Source organism: Octopus bimaculoides, chromosome 8, assembly GCF_046866305.1.
Source record: "Octopus bimaculoides isolate indiv1 chromosome 8, ASM4686630v1, whole genome shotgun sequence".
Taxonomy (NCBI): Eukaryota; Metazoa; Mollusca; class Cephalopoda; order Octopoda; family Octopodidae; genus Octopus; species Octopus bimaculoides.
The window spans coordinates 40,047,222-40,064,721 of record NC_142935.1 but is presented as its reverse complement, the minus strand read 5'-3'; the positions used below and the strand labels follow the sequence as shown (position 1 = coordinate 40,064,721).

At 37.8% G+C, this 17,500-nt stretch overlaps 1 long non-coding RNA gene across 2 annotated transcripts in view; it reads right to left on the bottom strand.

The window, feature by feature from the left end:
* Positions 1–14,510, bottom strand: part of LOC128248515 (uncharacterized) — a 68,932-nt gene extending 54,422 nt beyond the window's left edge. The window contains exon 1 of one of the 2 annotated variants that reach the window (XR_016242853.1): positions 13,276–14,510. This is a non-coding gene — a long non-coding RNA (uncharacterized LOC128248515). The remainder of the gene's footprint in view (positions 1–13,275) is intronic. The other variant, XR_016242854.1, reaches the window with a different exon arrangement.
* Positions 14,511–17,500: the final 2,990 nt, after the last annotated feature.

Below are 17,500 nucleotides of genomic sequence, written 5' to 3'. Positions count from 1 at the left end.
ACAGTGTAGCAACACAGTGGTGCATCAGCATGGCCGCAGCTCTAAGCTGAAACTTAAAAAAAAAAAAATATATATATATATATATATATATATATATATATATATATATATATATATATACAGAGTGCACAAGCAAAATTGTTATGCTCACAAATTCTTAAAACTTCTTAAAACTAATAAACTAATCAATTTGCAATTTTCCATGTTTTCCTGACAAGATGTCTGGCTATGCTGACACCAGTTTTTGTAAGAATCAATGAAATACCCATTCGAGATATTTTGCTAGAAAGAGAACAGATTGAAGTCGTTTTGTGCCAGCCTCACCATTTCTTCCTAACTGAGCAATGTTGAAAGAGCTAAGATCATCCAGGCTTTCAGTAATGGTACCAACGTTCATTCTCTGGCTTCAATCTTCAAAATCCATTTCTGAACCATCAAGAGAATTGTGAATAAATTTGAGAAAGAGGGAATAGTGGAGTGAAAAACTGGATCAGGAGGTCATAACTGCAAGAGGGATCATCATTTCAGCCTGGAGCTGAAGAGATCAATCAGAAGAGATCAATCAGAAGAGATCCAACTCAATTCATAAGATGCTTGGCACATGAGAGAGCAGTTTCAGCTATGATAGTCCAAAGAGTAGTGACAGAAGACTTGGAAATGAAATCATACATGAAACCTGTGAGGCACCATGTTACTCCAGGACAAAAGTCTAGAAGGTTAGAAAGGGTGAAGATCATCCTGAACATAGTGAAACATAATCCTGGAGTGATCTTTTACACAGACGAGAAGAATTTCACCCAAGACACATACACAGACAGATGCAACAGTCGTGTCTTTGCTTCAGATCCTCACAAGAGAAACAACAATATCATTTTTGGGTGCAAAAACCCTGCCGTGGTGATGATTTTTGCCTGCATGGCCTCTGATGGTAAGGAGATGCCATTGATTATATTTGAAAAGGCTAAGAGACTGACTCCCTTTCATCACCTGATTTGAACCCTTTAGATTTCAGCATCTGGAATGAACTGGTCAGGAAAGTTCGTGAGAAACCTCACAGTAACCTTCAAACCCTCAAAAACTCCATCTGTAGGATGTGGATGGAAGACATTGATGAGGAATTCATTAAGAAAGCTTGTGCTGCAATCAGGAAGAGGGTTGAGGAAAAAGAGAAACAATTCTTGATACCTAACAGGTAGGATTTCAGCCAGGATTGTCCCTGGCACTTTGAAATGAAACTTTAAGTTTCCATTCAAGCTTTATTCCAATCCTTATGAAAATGTGATTTTTGTCCCTGATCAACTTCATCACAATTCTTCTGGTGAGCTTGGAGAGTAATCAACATTTTTCTTGCTCAAAGTAGAGTTCAATAGTGTTAGTAGTGGTGGGGGGTGGGGTAATGGAGGGATAATTATGACGAGGAAGATGATGATGATAGTGTTGTTGTTGTTGATGATGATGATGATGATGATGATGGTGTTGATGATGATGATGATGGTGGTGGTGGTGGTGGAGATGGTGGTAGTGGTGATGAAAGAATGAATGAATGAATAAATATATGTATGAAAAATACTAAATTAGTTAAATCAGTTACTGAGCTAAATTAATTACTGAGAGCTGTAGAAAGCTCATCAAATTCAAATCAGTCAGTAATGACTTTGTTTCGTTTTGGTTTTTATTTATTTATTTTTCTTTTGTTTTGTCTTTTATCATTTTCGCCATAGAAAATCTCTATTTACATCTATATGTCATCCTGAAATGACAGTTATAATTCTGGAATAAATTTCTTACTTTTGAAAAATTTTCCCAACATAATGTTTGCCAGATATAAATCATATCAACACAATTTGGAAGCAAAGGAACTTCATCAGATTTCATTTTAAATTATAAATTTATTTTCAAGTTAATAATTTCCATTTGTATATTATTAACATTATCAGACAGTTTCATGACATTTTGAAGGTGTTTGTTTCTTTGTTTCTTCTTTGTTTCCAAAATGAATTATAGGTTTATAAATGAGAGCATGCAGCCTTCTTTTTTGTATCATGAAAATGACTTTCAAATGTCTCTCACAATAAAACACCATATATATATATATATATATATATATATATATATATATCATCATCACCATCATTTAACATCCGTGTTCCATGCTAACATGGGTGGAATGGTACCACAAGAGCTGGCCAGGCCAAAACCTGCACCAGATTTCTGTAACTGTTTTGGCAGGATTTTTACAGCTTGATGCCCTTCCTAACACCAACCACTCAGCAGAGTGGACTTAGTGCTTTTTATGTGGCTCAAGCACAGGCGAAGTGAGTAGTGCTTTTTACATAGCAGAATCATAGGCAAGGTCAGTTTTGGTAAGGTTTTTACTGCTGGATGTCCTGCCAAACACCAACCACTCAGCAGAGTGGACTTAGTGCTTTTTATGTGGCACAAGCACAGGCGAAGTGAGTAGTGCTTTTTACATAGCAGAATCATAGGCAAGGTCAGTTTTGGTAAGGTTTTTACTGCTGGATGTCCTGCCAAACACCAACCACTCAGCAGAGTGGACTTAGTGCTTGTTATGTGGCACAAGCGCAGGCGAGGTCAGTTTTGGTAAGGTTTTTAAAGCTGGATGCTTTTCCAAACACCAACCACTTTACAGTGTGGACTGGATGCTTTTTAAGTGGCACCTGCACTGACAGGGCCACCAAGTACTTGCAAGACAAAAACCTTTAAGATGGGAAGCGGTATTGGAGGAGATGATGATGAAAAGGTTATAGTGAGACAGATACAGGTGTCTTACTGTAGAGGAAGTACAAGGTCACCTGGCCGGAGAGAGAAAGGTCAGGAAGGAAGACAGAAACAAGTGTGCTACCACAAAGAAAATACATGGTTGCCAAACCTGAGGGAAGTGCAGGAGAAGGAGAGAGAGAGAGAGAGAGTGTGGGAGACTGCAGGATGGAGATGGTGGCAAAATGACAGGTATACTCACAAGGAACAGGGATCAGAGTATAAATGAGGTGGTTGAGTAAAAGAAGAGAGAGATATAGATGTTGGCAAGTGCCAGGGCATGCCTTGAGGTTCAAGTGCCATAACATAAGTGACAGGATATGGCGAAGGGAGTGCAAGTAAGTTGTGAAAGACCTCGGTATATATAGAGTTGGAGGGGCTACTAGATAGCATTGATACAGAGGAACAGGGCTGTGAGGACAGGATTGGAGAGTGAGAGCTGTATATATATATAGGGAGAATTCACAAAAAAATAAAAGACAAAGACAGGTGGTGTAGACAACAAACAGATGTATTAGTTTAACACTTGGGAAGTGAAAAAGTCTTTAACATTTCGAGCCTACGCTCTTCCACAGAAAGGAACACAGAAAGAAACAAGGAGAGAAAATAGAGAAAATAAAGAATGTGTAGTGGCTAGTGATCTATCATGGCGAATGATATATATATATATATACATCTAATAAGTAGGAAGGTAGATAAAACACAAACCCCTTCAGGTAGATGGCCCTGCTCAGTATGCAGTAAAGGAGTAGGTAGTAACTCTATAAGATGTACCCGGTGCAAGCTATGGACACATAAGAGGTGCAGCAATATCAAAGGCAGATTAACTACAAAGTTAGTCTTTGTATGTGGCAGATGTTCAGGTGCAATAAACACTGTGAACAAACAGGAAACAACTTCTATCTCATTCCAGGGAGAAAAACTAGAGGTAGTTGATAGCTTCCGCTATCTGGGTGACCAAGTTAGTAGTGGGGGTGGGTGCGCTGAAAGTGTAACTGCTAGAATAAGAATAGCCTGGGCCAAGTTTAGAGAGCTCTTACCTCTGCTGGCGACAAAGGGACTCTCACTCAGGGTAAAAGGCAGACTGTATGACGCATGTGTACGAACAGCCATGCTACATGGCAGTGAAACATGGGCTGTGACTGCTGAGGACATGCGTAAGCTCGCAAGGAATGAAGCCAGTATGCTCCGCTGGATGTGTAATGTAAATGTGCATACCCGTCAGAGTGTAAGTATCTTGAGAGAAAAGCTGAACATAAGAAGCGTCAGTAGTGGTGTGCAAGAGAGACGATTGCGCTGGTTTGGACATGTGGTGAGAATGAATGAGGATAGCTGCGTGAAAAAGTGCCACTCCCTAACAGTTGAGGGAACCCGTAGAAGAGGTAGGCCCAGGAAGACCTGGGCTGAGGTGGTGAGGCAAGACCTTCGAACATTGGGCCTCACCGAGACCTTTGGAAATGTGCTGTGCGTGAGAAGACCCGGCAAGCCAAGTGAGATCGTTGCCAGTGCCCCTGGACTGGCTCTTGTGCGGGTGGCACATGAGATGCACCATTTTGAGCGTGGCCGTTGCCAGTACCGCCTGACTGGCCTTGTAGGGTTTTCGAGCGAGATCGTTGCCAGTGCCTCTGGACTGGCTCTTGTGCGGGTGGCACATAAAAGACACCATTTCGAGCGTGGCCGTTTTCGTGCGGGTGACACGTAAAAGCACCCACTACACTCTCTGAGTGGTTGGCGTTAGGAAGGGCATCCAGCTGTAGAAACTCTGCCAAATTAGATTGGAGCCTGGTGTAGCCATCCGGTTGCACCAGTCCTCAGTCAAATCGTCCAACCCATGCTAGCATGGAAAGCGGACGTTAAACGATGATGATGATGATGATGATATATATATACATATATACATATATATATATATATATGATAGGCTTCTTCCAGTTTCTGTCTATGAAATCTACTCACAAAGCTTTGGTTGGTCCAAGGCTATAGTAGAAGACACCTGCCCAAGGTGCCACGCAGTGGAACTGAACCTGGAACCATGTTGTTAGGAAGCAAACTTCTTACCACATAGCCATGTCTGTGCCTATAATATATTGATAGATTCATCCAAAGTTAAAAGGAAAGAATACAGTACAAAGAAGGAAAATACCGTTTACTTGTTCAGACACATCAAAAGAAAGTTCTTCAATGCATTTCATAACTGCTTACTTTGGTAGAACAATTTTGTTTCCTTTCAAAATTTTTATTCCCAAGACAACTCGCAAATATTTGGAGACATGGCCTAACAAATTTTTTCTCCTTCACAGAAAGGCTTTCAATTTTTAACCATTGCTAAAACAATTCCACAGGATACTTCTTTCTTTGCTAAACTTTCATAACTTCTTTCAGCAAATATGTTTTGTCTTCTTTTGAGTTCTTCCATTTTCTAAATCACGTATTCTTTCACTAACTGCAAACCCTGACATTAGTTTTAGCTTTTCTTCTATTTTAGTCTGATATTGTGTTTCATAGTTTCTGTTAAGATCATGTCTTCTATTATGTGCAAAAAACTATTTTTGCAAACAATGCACAATAGTTTGGGTTTTTTTTTTTTTTTCCAGAAGGACTCACTATAAATAACACTTCATTGATTTCACACTAACATTCTCTGCTTTTCTTTTGTTAATTATTTATTATTTATTTTATTATTTCATTATTTTTTTTTTTGCACTGTGATGGATAAAGTAAAGACAAGACTTAATTTTCTAAAAAAAATTGTATGAACTTGTGTATCTTCAGGAGGAACAAATGAGGCACGACTTTGTAACATTGGGGTGTCCGTTGTAAATTGACAAGTTCAAAGCTGTGATAGATAGTCATTACTGTGGCCTCAGGATCAAACAAGTATCAAACATACATTAAGCATTTATGGGAGGATGTGAACAGTCATCATCATCATCATCATCGTCATTATCATTTAACGTCTGTTTTCCATGATGGTATGGCATGGACAGTTCAACAGGAGCTGGCCAGCTGGAGAAATCAACCAACTCATGCAATACAAATACAATCTGTAAGTGGAACAGTAAAAATATGCAAGACTTTTTTAAGTTTAAAATGTGACATTGTTTTTATTATCCACTTTCCAATGATGGAGTCTTGTATCTTTCTTGGAAATCAACTCCTTTACTAGAACATCATCATCATCATCATCATCCTCATCCTCAACATCATCATCATCATCATTTAAAGTCCGTTTTCCATGCTGACATAGTTTGAACGGTTTGGCAGGAACTGGCCCACTGGAGAACTGTCCAGGCTCCATTTGTCTCTTTTGGCATGGTTTCTATGGTTGGATGCCCTTCCTAATGCCAACCACTTTACAGAGTGCACTGGATGCCTCTAACATGGTACCAGTATAGGTACTTTATGTGGCACCAGCATGGGTGCTTTTACATGCAATTTCTAATAATTTAGTGCATCGTTTCTAGCAGATGCATCACTGACTGGCTATCTGATATTGAAGCTCTCTTATTGGCTCATGATGCATCTTCACTGGTTTGCTACCAGAACCAGAAGTAAATAGGTCAAGCGGATACCTGACCAGATTCCAATGCATGTAAGGTGGCCAAATGGATAAACTATGGGACTACTTACTCATATATCATGAGTTCAAAATCAAAGAAGACATTTCATCAGTCTTGCTGCTCAATACATTTTGTTTGTTATTTTACATTGCCTCAGTTTTATAATAGGAAAATTCACTGACAGCAATTTATAAACCAACTGTTGGTAAATTTGCCTTTAAGCAATTCTCCAATCAACATATTCATTGACGGCAAATTATCATTATTTAACATCATATTTTCAACCATTTTAAAGAATTAAAAAATTAAAATATTCATAGGGTGTATGCAGGAATAGAGAGAATCCAAACAATTACATATTTATTCATTCTCAATATGTTCTGGTAGATTCAAACATGAATATATGATCACTGTTATTATTTACTATTGGAGAAAATATTTGTTCATGATGTTGTGTTTATAACACATTATTCATTGACAAAGAGAATGAATGGGAGAAAGAGAGCCTGCCGTATGTCGACCCAATAGAGGGACCAGCTATCCGAGTTGATAGTACCAGGGTAGATAAAGCAATTAAGAGTATGAAGACCTGGAAAGCCCCCGGCCCATCAGGAATCACTGCAGAGATGCTCAAAATATCTGGCAGTGTTGGCTATAGCCTAGTCACCCATATTACGAACCAGGTGATACACGAAGGAGTCATACCCAATGACTGGTGTAGCAGCATCATAGTCAACTGCTACAAAGGTAAAGGTGACGCTTTAGATACAAATAATTACAGAGGCATCAAGCTGTTAGATCAGGTTATGAAAGTTACAGAGAGGGTCATAGCCCAACTAATTAGGGAGCGAATCAATTTAGATGAGATGCAGTTTGGGTTCGTGCCAGGTAAAAGCACTACTGATGCCTTATTTCTAGTGAGACAGTTGCAGGAGAAATACCTAGCTAAGGATAAACCTCTGTACCTGGCTTTTGTTGACATGGAGAAAGCCTTTGACAGGGTCCCCCGATCCCTTATCTGGTGGTCAATGAGGAAACTTGGGATAGAAGAATGGTTAGTGAGAGCTGTGCGAGCCATGTACAGAGATGCTGCCAGTAAGGTGAGGGTTGGAATTGAGTACAGCAATGAATTCCAGGTAGAGGTAGGGGTCCACCAAGGTTCTGTCCTCAGACCCCTCTTATTTATCATAGTCCTCCAGGCAATCACAGAGGAGTTCAAGACAGGTTGCCCCTGGGAGCTCCTCTATGCTGATGACCTTGCCCTAATTGCGGAGTCACTATCAGAACTAGAGGAGAAGTTTCAGGTGTGGAAGCAAGGTCTAGAATTGAAGGGCCTTAGAGTCAACCTAGCTAAAACCAAAATCCTAATAAGTAGGAAGGTAGATAAAACACAAACCCCTTCAGGTAGATGGCCCTGCTCAGTATGTAGAAAAGGAGTAGGTAGTAACTCCATTTCGAGCGTGGCCGTTTTCGTGCGGGTGACACGTAAAAGCACCCACTACACTCTCTGAGTGGTTGGCATTAGGAAGGGCATCCAGCTGTAGAAACTCTGCCAAATCAGACTGGAGCCTGGTGTTGCCATCCGGTTTCACCAGTCCTCAGTCAAATCGTCCAACCCATGCTAGCATGGAAAGCGGACGTTAAACGATGATGATGATGATGATGATAAGGGGACCTCAAAACACTGTGGTGTTTTGACCTTGTTTTGTGTCTCTTCAGATGAAGCTGTCCTGGACCGGTGAATTTCCTCACAAGAACACAAATTCTTGTAAATAGGAATCAGCAAACAGATTATTTGCTGATGTGTGCTGATGCTTTCCAAACAGATAATAATTCATAGGATTGCATGCAGAGCAGTGAGAATCTGAATAATAAGGTCTTCTTTCTCAATGCCTTCTAACAAATTCAAACATGAATATTTGACCACTATTGTTTTATATCATCAAAGAACACCTCCCCCATGTAAACACATGTGTTTTCATTACACGTGATTCATCAGTGTAAGAGAAATCTGAAGCATCTTGGTGTTTCAACCTTTATATGTGTCTCTACATTCGAAGCTACCCCAGACTGGTAAATTTCACAAGAGCATGAGCTTTTGTCTATAGACTTCACAAGCAAATTTTTTGCTGATGCATACTGATGTCTGCCAAAAAAAGATAATAAATTATGGAGTGCTCACAGAACAACAAGAATACAAACAACATTGTGTCTCTTTGGTCTTTATATGTTCTGGCAAATTCAAATATGATTATCTGATAACTGCTGTTATACATCATCAGAGAAGACCTCCTCTCTTTATGTGGGATGTGTGCTCATAACACACATGATTCACTGGAGTAAGACACTTGTTATATGCATAAAATTTATTTTAAAACAAAACATTGATTAAAACGTTGAAAGAGTTTCTTCAATGCTATAAGCTAAACCTCTTAACCCGTTAGTATTTAAACCAGCCATATCACCATATCCAGCCAAAATATTCTACATGTTTTATCTTCAAACTGTCAGATCTGGCCTCACACTTACCCTACAATATTATTCTAAAAATAAGCAATCTCATTATTAAAATCTCAAAGCTACAAGGTAATGCTTGACTGATTCAAAACAATATGAATAAACAAACAATACATTTGACAGAGAAAGTTGAATGTTTGAGTTAAATATAGACTGACAGTGTGAAAATATTATGGTGCCAATGATAACTATGATTATTGATTGCTAATAGGTAGAAGTGTCTATTCCAGCTATAACTGAAGGAGATGAGGAGGAACATTCTGATGAGATTCAAAGAAACCAAAATTAAATGATGATCAAACAATGCAAAGCTGGCTTGATACAAATTGCAGGCATCATGTCACAACTTGTACAAATTAAATGATGTAAGGATAGAGAACAAGAAAAACAAATATTTCCAACGAAATAAAAAAAATTTGATTCAAATGATTAAATTGTTGATAAGAACTAAGTTTACACAAACTTCAGTAAAAATGTTTTAAAATATTACAATGTACATATTTTATGGCAAGAAGATTATGCAAGACAGAACAAGCAAAAAAATATGCGATTATTTTTCTTTCTTATATGAGAAAAATAACATGTTAAAAGGAAACATGAGGTGAGAGGGTATGCAGGTGCATTAGACAATACAGTCACAACTTTTATTATCATATTTTGGTGAGTTGTTGTGCAGGTGTGAGCAGTTATAAAGTTCAAAGGTTTGTAATCACACTTTGTTCTGTTGTGTGAAAAGTTTATGTGAAAATAAACTTCAGAAGAATATGGTGGTATGCAAACTTTTTATTATTCTTGACTGAATAAACTGGCAGCATTCCATGTTGCAGATAACAGCACATCATGGCAATTGCCTTAAGTTGGTTCCAAAATCACTATTTATAGAGAGGTAGAGGCACAAAGCTACTTAAAAATAAATTATAGTTTAATCCTTTAATGTTCAAATTTTTCTGTCAAATGTAAAGTATATTTATTCACATTGTTTTGAATTAATTAGGCATTATCTCATTGTACATTATTTACATTGGACGGATATGTGCCCTCATTTTGTTTGTTGTTACCACAACATTTTGACTGATTTGCTCTCCAGCTTCATCAGGTGTCCTGGTGGAATTTTGAACCTAACCCTGAATTCTCATTCCTAAGATCCCGAGTTCAATTCCAGGCAGTGCCTTGAATAAATAACAATAATAATAATAATAACTTTCAATACAGTAACCATAAGAGCGTCACAGCAAACCACAGCACATACCCAAGGCACACAGAGCTGTGCTCGGTAGTGAAGTGAAAGCACGTTATAAAAATAAAACTACTGAATAATAATAATAATAATAATGATGATGATGATGATGATGATGATAATAATAATAGTAACATCAGCAAAAAATACCTTAGGAACAAGAACCCAAGGTTAGGTTCAAAATTCAACCAAGACACCTGATGAAGGCTGGAGAGTAAATCAGCTGAAAGAAGCCCATCAAATTATCATCATCATTTAATGTCCGTTCTCCATGCTGGCATGGGTTGGACGGTTTGACCAAGGCTGGCAAACTAGAAGGCTGCACCAGACTCCAGTCTGTTTTGGCATGGTTTCTACAGCTGGATGCCCTTCCTAATGCCAACCACTCCGAGAGTGTAATAGGTGCTATTACATGACACCAGTATCTGCCATGACTGTGGTTTTACTTGGCTTGATGAGTCTTCTTCCCAAACACAGCAGAATGCCAAATGGACTCAGTCCTTGCCTCCGTGAAGCCCAATGCTCAAAGCCCAACATAATGTCAAATGGTCTGTCTTTGCCTCCGTGAGGCCCAACACTCAAAAGATGCTTTCACTTGCCATTTGCATGACATCGGTAATCTACCACAACTGTGGTCTCCTTCTCAAACAAGGCATAATGCCAAATGGTCTCGGTCCTTGCCTCTGTGAAGCCCAATGCTTGAAAAGTGCTTTCATTTAGATGTATGTATTGGTATGTAAAAGGCAAAAGATTTATCCACTCAGGGTGACATGTAAAAAGCACCATCCAAATATGGTCGATGCATGTGTCCCCTGACTGACTTCTGTCCTGGTGGCATGTAAAAAGCACCATCTAAACATGGTTGATGCCAGTGCCACCTAACTGGCTCCCGTGCTGGTGGCATGTAAAAAGTACCATCTGAATATGGTTAATTCCATTGCCACCTGACTGGATCCCATGCCAGTGGCACATAAAAAGCACCCTCTACACACTTGGAGTGGTTGGCGTTAGGAAGAGCATCCAGCAGTAGAAACATTGCCAGATCAGATTGGAGCGTGGTGCAGCCTACTGGCTCACCAGTCCTCAGTCAAACCGTCCAACTCATGCCAGCATGGAAAACGGACGTTAAAAGGAGGATGATGATGATGATGATGATGATGTATGTATGTAGGTATTGGTATACATTGCAAGAGACAACCGGGTTTCTTACTTTAACATTTTAGATAGTTCAACCAATACAAGTTAATGAGTGAAAAACAAAATATGAATTTTGAAAAAAGCTTCTATAAAGCTAGTTTTAAACATTGAATGCCTATGGAGCTCCATCAGAATAAAATAGTGATCAAAGAGATCCATAATTAAAAAATGGTTGAGAACCAATTTTCTTTCATATAATGAGTGATTATGCCCATCACATCACTGAAACTTTGGTTTTAAGCTTCTGGATCATCTTCTAATGATTGTATGGTTTAATTTTTTAGACTTTGGCATCATGCCTCATTGAAAGACAAAAGGGAGATATCAATGGATGCATGTATGTATACATGTATGTTCTCTTCTATTTTTGATTATTTGAATTCTTCCTGTAGAGAAGAAGCTGGTTTTTAACAAAGATGCAAAGCTCCATCATTGAAATGTGTATAACAAAAAGAAAGTCACATTTTGAACCCGAGAAAAATCTTGCATGTTTTTACTGTTCCATTTACAGACTATATTTGTAATGAGCAAATTAAGCTGTTTGATTTTTTTTTTTCTTCTGAAAACCTTATCTTTTCCAGTTTATCATTTAGGCATTTACTCACAAGACCAAGTGCGACAATTATTATTGGTATAAATGTAAATCTATAATCTGGATCTAGAAGCTGCAAGTTTCAAAGCAGTTGTCCATAGTTACCCTCTTTCTCTTAGATTTTTGAAGAGAGATTTATATTAGCAGAGTAGCTGACTTCTGTCTACTTTTTCTTGTCTGTCTTAAACAATGATATTTAGTCTATTATGCTTGCATTTGGCAGAAGTGTGATGCAAATATTCCTTTTGCTGATGTTTATGTATTCAATAATAGTGGAGGCGCAATGGCCCAGTGTTTAGGGCAGCGGACTCGCAGTTTCAATTCCCAGACCGGGCGTTGTGAGTGTTTAATGAGTGAAAACACCTAAAGTTACACGAGGCTCCGGCAGGGGATGGTGGCGAACCATGCTGTACTCTTTCACCACAACTTTCTCTCACTCTTACTTCCTGTTTCTATTGTGCCTGTAATTCAAAGGGTCAGCCTTATCACACTGTGTCATGCTGATTATCTCCGAGAACTACGTTAAGGGTACACGTGTCTGTGGAATGCTCAGCCACTTGCATGTTAATTTCATGAGCAGGCTGTTCCGTTGATCGGATCAACTGGAACCCTCGACATCGTAAGCGACGGAGTGCCAACAACAACAACATTCAATAACAGCAGTGTTTTCTATATTTATCCCGGAAAAATCTTATTTTTGGATAACATTGTATATTGTTTTAGTGACATCATGTTATGCTGGGAGGTAGCACCAGGAAGACATTTTGGGGCAGCAACTGATCCCATGTGTGATGTCTTCAACAGAAATGTGACCTTGTCAATAATTTTGGTTTCATTTTGCAGTTGTAAAGCCTTCCTCATCCCATTTGTTTACAGGGTGTTTTGCAGCAATCTCTGACTCTTGGATTGCAAATGCATAACCTTCAAAGTGTAATGTGTATGTATGTATGTACGTATGTATGCATGTTTAAACATGCTCATATATTCTTTTGGGTACTACTCAAGCAGAGCGGACCCGAACGCGCTAGCTAGTCGTGAGTGGTCGATCCTACCAAAAATGCGCGCGTGCGCGCAAATGAATGTATGTGTGCGCGTGCGCGCGTATGCAAATTAGTAAATAATTTCTTTTAAACAAAGTAAATAATTTTTTAAAAATTACTTTTTTCTTTTCTAAACAACGTAGATAGGTAGAAGGAATAAAACTAACACACTATCTGTTTTTGTTAACTTCATACATTTTTTTTCTTTTAATTAAATTTTGTGAACAAAATAATTTTTATTTTCTAAACAACGTAAATAAATTTTTAAAAAGGTGCACATTGGGATTAGACACTGAGGGAAACTTGATATGCTAGAAATAACAGCTAAACGCAAAAAGAAAAAAAAACTGTAACCTTTACCGTTCTCCCACGAATTCACACACTTCATATCGTAATAATCACGGTACATTAGCTCATCAATATGTGACCATTTCATGTTACCACATGATCCACTTTTATATTTCAGTCTACGTTTTATCCGTGACCAGAATGGGCCACATATCCGTGAAAATCGTAGTTCCTGGCTCCACATTTTCAATGATTGCAGCTTCTAACGTTTCAGCCTTTCTATCAGTTATAATGTTGCAGGTAGCCCTTTTTCTGAGTGACATCGTAAAAGCCTATCACACAAAGCTTTTCAACCATTCTGCCAACCTCATATTTCCTCTTGAAAAGCAGGCTTTCATCCACTTGTACAACGTGGTTCAGTCCACCTAATTTTTTCTTATCTTTCAGTAACATGGCTGAACATATTTCTCGGCAGTATTCGTACCATTGAATGGCCGTGTCGTTGCTAATATAACAGCTAAACGCGGACAATCCAAATCTTGCATTTACTCAGAAAGTTGAACTGCGAGTTTCACGCTTTTTACCAAAAATTTTCATTTGACGACGACAAGTAGATTTTTTTTTTTTTTGTGCAATTAATTTGTTTTCTTTCAAAAAATCCAGAAAGATATCCCCCCTTTAACCTTTTCCATAATTCAACACGAGGTGAAGACATTTTGGGAATATGGGCTTCGAAAAATTTGCGCGGCACACTCAAAACTTAAGTTCAATTGTGAACAATATTGGCGGGAAGAGGTCAAGAAAGAGGACGAGCCCTTTACAGAGAGAGGTCAAGAAAGAGGAACGGGTAAAACCAAGCCCGTCTTTCCATTTCAAATTGGTAGAGGGAGGTCAATTCCTCTTTCTTCAACCTCTCTCTGTAAACGGCTCTCCTCTTCATTGACCTCTTCTCGCCAATATTACCAAAATGTCTTCACCGTGTTGAATTATGGAAACAAATTAATTTCACAAAAAAACAAAAAAAAAACAAAAAAAGAATGTACTTGTCGTCAAATGAAAATTCAATCTTTTCAACGTGCTATTGACGGAGTTATTTGGCGATGTAATTCATGCAGTAAAACAATCTCTATAAGGAAAAATACTTTTTTAGAGAAATGCCACTTGACAGTGTTTACACTATTTCAAATAATAGCAGACTTTATATCTGAATTGCCAGTAACTTGTTCCATGAGTTGAAACAATATTAGCAACGACACGGCCATTCAATGGTACTAATACTGCCGAGAAATATGTTCAGCCATGTTTTTATATATAACGTTTTATATATAACGTTGACCACTAACGTGGACATTCAATGTGCTAGAAATAGATCACATCTTGTTTCTACTAAAACCTAAATTGTTCACAAAACGGAATTTAGCGGAATACCAAAGCGTAAGCGGGCAAGACATTTAAAATTACCGAAAAAAATCTATATATATATATATATATATATATATATATATATATATATATATATATATATATATATATGCATGTATATGGGAATGTGTATGCATGTATTTCAGTATGTATGTATGCATGTTTGTATGTATCTAAGCACATACACTCCATAATAGAAATTGTACATCAAAACTATCCGCCAAATCATGTTACAATTCAATAACTGGTACAAAGTAAGGGAGAGAATTCATCCAGCATGTGCAACATTCTTAAAAGAAAGTAAATTCACACTCTAAACTTTTGATTACAAAAATAAGAAAGAAACAGTTAAGTATGAGAGATTCAGAAATGACCGAAAGTTTTAAAAGAGATAATGTAATTCTAATCCAGAATTGGATTTTATTTTTACACAATTTAGCTTAATAATAAAGTCACAAATTAATTTTTTCAATTGATTTGATGGTTCTCTTTGAGTGATGCAGTTCATCAATTGAAGCAATAGGCAGGGTAAAGATCATTGATGTAACCTTACTGCAGCAGTTAATTAAAGAGTCTCCCTTGTGATATATAGAATTGTCATGGAATAAAGATTTAGAATTGAGTGTGTTATTGAGATTTGGAAATTAAGTCAGCAATTGGTAAATCTGATTCCATAAGTGTTTCACCTGAAGGTGCCAGCAGTCATTGAGATGTATCAGAAAGTGAGATAATGTCAAGTGCTCTATTACCATTTTATTCATGTTTGATATCTCATAGATGTAAAATCAGGCCACAAATTAAGTCTTTCAAGTGGCTTCATGGATTTCTTTGAACAACAAAAGTCGATCAGTAGGAGCGATAGCCATGGCAGGACTCTGTGAAATAATCTCACTTTCACTGTTAATTAAAGAGTGTTCCTGTACAGAAATAGAATTGTAAAGCATGACAAAAATAAGATGCCGGATGGTTGAACTTCCTTCATATAGTTTCAACATTTTCTATTGATGTAGAAATGTGAAAGTATGTTCTGATGGCTCGTCTTGAATGTGTTCTATTATTAATCAACCAATTTACTTGGTTTGTGCATCTAAGAAAAAATGGCTTTTTATTCCACACTTGTGACATATGACATCACTTACTGGACACTCTCTGCTGTCATATTCTATACTTCTGACAAGAAAAAAGAAAACATCATTTCTGAGAAACAGCTGCTGAAAGAATTGTTAGTTTAGTGGTCTCCTTCGTTTATAGCAGTAGTGTTTACCAAGATCATCATCATCATCATTTAACATCTTCTCTTCCAAGCTGGCATGAGTTGGACAATTTGACAGGAGCTGGTAAACCAGGGGACTGTACCAAGCTCCACCATCTGCTTTAGCATGGTTTTTATGACGGGATGCCCTTCCTTACACTAACCAGTTTACAAAGTGGACTGGATGCTTTTTATGTGACACCAGCACTGAACAAGGTCAGATATCATGGTTATAAACATTAGAATCATTTTGTGACTTGTCTAATATTCTGGTTTGTGATACAGCTGTTTCCAAGACCAAATATTCCGTGTGTTATATCATTCAACATTATTCCCCAAAATAAAAGCTTTCATTAAAAAGTTTCTTCATCTTTTAGTTCTTATTTGTTTATCTTTTAACTTTTATCTATTTTTATTTATTGGACTATGGCCATGCTTGTACCCTGCCTTGAAAGGTTTAGCTGAATAAATCCTCACCAGTACTTTATTTTTTAAAGCCTGGTACTTATTATATTGGTTTCTTTATTGCCCACAGGGGGCTAAACATAGAGGGGACAAACAAGGACATACAAAGAGATTAAGTCGATTACATCGACCCCAGTGCATAACTAGTACTTATTTAATCAACCCCGAAAGAATGAAAGGCAAAGTCAACTTTGGCGGAATTTGAACTTAGAACGAAATACCAGCTGATGAAATACCGCTAAGCATTTTGCCTGGCGTGCTAACAATTCTGCTAGCACGCCGCCTGGTATTTATTATATTGGTTTCTTTTTGAGTGAAACTGCTAAGTGATGGGGACATTTACAAACTAATAGTGGCTGCGAAGCAGGGTGGAAGGAACAAACACAATCACAAAGACACACACATAAACATACATATATATCCATATTTATTTACACACATGCACAAGCACACAAACACACACACATATACATATACGAAGGGCTTCTTTCAGTTTTTGTCTACCAAATCCACTCACAAGATTTTGGTTGACTCAGGGCTATAGTTGAAGACACTTGCTCAAGGTGCCATGCAGTGGAAATGAACCCAGAACCATGTGATTGGGAATCAAGCTTCTTACCATACAGCCACACCTGTTCCCAATTATATATTGACTTTGCAGCTATTAATTTTTAAAATAAAGAAGTATTCAATAAAACAACTTTGTCATCATTAAGCTGGTATTTGGAACATAAATTAACATTAAATTTTTAGATGGAACATTTAATTTAAGATCACTTTAAAACATGAAGCTTGTATCATAGAACCAGAAGATATCTCAGATGGATTGGTAGAAGAAAAAAGGATTAAAAAGGCAATTTATCACATCTTCGTTGCTATAGCAATCTGTAATGTATTTGAATAGTTTCTGAGCTGTGAAGTTTGTGAGGGCATGTGTAGTCTGTTGAGAGTTGGAAGAGAGGTTGGAAAATTATCAAATGTGTGTAACCAGTGTTTGCATTTAGAAGAAGATGCAGTTACGAGACTGAGAATGAATTGTGTTGAGTCATTTGGGATGAACTTTGTCCATATTTCATTTGGCAAAGGCTGTGGTGGTGGTGGTCGTCGTTGCAGTGATGGTGGGGGTGGTGGCAGTGATGGTAGTGGTGGTTG